Genomic DNA, 1,820 nt, shown 5'->3' on the forward strand with positions numbered 1-1,820 from the left:
CACGGGGTGCTGGGAACTGGGCACTGGGTGCTGTGGGCTGTGCTGGGGGCACTGGGCAGGGCATGGGGCACTGGGAACTGGGCACTGGGCACTGTGGGCTGTGCTGGGGGCACTGGGCAGGGCATGGGGCACTGGGAACTGGGCACTGGGAAGGGCACTGGGTGCTGGGGGCACTGGGCAGGGCACGGGGCACTGGGAACTGGGCACTGGGCACTGTGGGCTGTGCTGGGGGCACTGGGCAGGGCACGGGGCACTGGGAACTGGGCACTGGGCACTGTGGGCTGTGCTGGGGGCACTGGGCAGGGCAGGGCACGGTGGGAACTGGGCACTGGGAAGGGCGCTGGGTGCCGTGGGCTGTGCTGGGGGCACTGGGAACTGGGAAGGGCACTGGGAATTGCACTGGGCTGCATGGGCCGTGCTGGGCACTGGGCGTGGGGCACTGCGGGCTGTGCTGGCAGCTGGGCGCTGGGCTGTGCGGGATGCTGGGCAGGCTGTGAGGCACTGGGCAGTGGATGTTCTGGGCTGTCCTGGGCACCGGGCACTGGGAGGGGAACTGGGTAGGGTGGGCTGTGGTGGGCAGTGGGAAGGGCGCCGGGCAGTGGGCATGGGGAGCACTGGGGACTGGGCACTGGGAAGGGCACTGGGCACTGGGCAGGACACTGGGCAAGGGGCACTGGGCACCGGTCTCTGGTCAGAGGGCACTGGGAACTGGGAAGGGCGCTGGGCACTGGTCGATGATGGTCAGGGGGCACTGGGAACTGGGAAGGGCGCTGGGCACTGGTCGATGATGGTCAGGGGGCACTGGGAAGGGCACTGGGCACTGGGCAGGACACTGGGCAAGGGGCACTGGGCACTGGTCTCTGGTCAGAGGGCACTGGGAACTGGGAAGGGCGCTGGGCACTGGTCGATGATGGTCAGGGGGCACTGGGAAGGGCACTGGTCACTGGCCACAAGGCACCAGCCACTGGGAAAGGCACCGGGCTCTGGTCACAGGGAACTGGGCAGGGCACTAGTCATTGGGCACTGGGAACTGGGAAGGGCGCTGGGCACTGGTCGATGATGGTCAGGGGGCACTGGGAAGGGCACTGGTCACTGGCCACAAGGCACCAGCCACTGGGAAAGGCACCGGGCTCTGGTCACAGGGAACTGGGCAGGGCACTAGTCATTGGGCACTGGGAACTGGGAAGGGCGCTGGGCACTGGTCATGGACGCTGGGAAGGGCACTGGGCACTGGTCGTGGGGCACCGGGCACTGGGAAAAGCTGGTCACTGCTCACAGGGCACTGGGAAGGGCACTGGTCACTGGTCACTGGTCACTGGTCACCAGTCACTGGTCACTGGTCACGGGGCACTGGTCACTGGTCACTGGTCACGGGGCACTGGGCTCTGGGCACGGGGCACTGGTCCCCGCTGCTGGATGCCCCAGGGACCCCCGGCCCCCAGGGAGCCTGGGACGGGGGTGGGGTGCCCGGACGCCTGGGTCCCCCCGCTCATCCTCTCCACTCGGTCTCCAGTGGGGCTGCTGGGACCCCGCAGCGCAGGTACTGGCAGCGGGGGAGGGGAGGCGGGGCAGCGGACGGGGGGAGGGGCCCGGCCCAGTGGCTCACAGCGAGTCCCAGCGAGGGGGGAGCTCCCAGGGGGGGTCCCAGCATGTGCAGAGGATCCCCGTGAATCCCGATGGGTCCCAGTGTGGGCAGGGATCCCAGCAGGTCCCAAGTGGGTCTCAGCGGGTCCCAGTGTGGGCAAAGGAGCCCAGTGGGTCCCAGTTTGTGCAAAGTATCCCAGCAGGTCCCAGTGTGGGCAGGGGTCCCAGCGTGGGCA

General features: G+C 69.0%; 1 protein-coding gene across 1 annotated transcript in view; it reads left to right on the forward strand.

Moving 5' to 3' along the window:
• Positions 1–1,820, forward strand: part of LOC103904106 — a 25,873-nt gene that overhangs the window by 10,320 nt on the left and 13,733 nt on the right. The gene's annotated exons all lie outside the window — the stretch shown is intronic.

Source organism: Aptenodytes forsteri, unplaced genomic scaffold, assembly GCF_000699145.1.
Source record: "Aptenodytes forsteri isolate BGI_AS27 unplaced genomic scaffold, ASM69914v1 Scaffold472, whole genome shotgun sequence".
Taxonomy (NCBI): Eukaryota; Metazoa; Chordata; class Aves; order Sphenisciformes; family Spheniscidae; genus Aptenodytes; species Aptenodytes forsteri.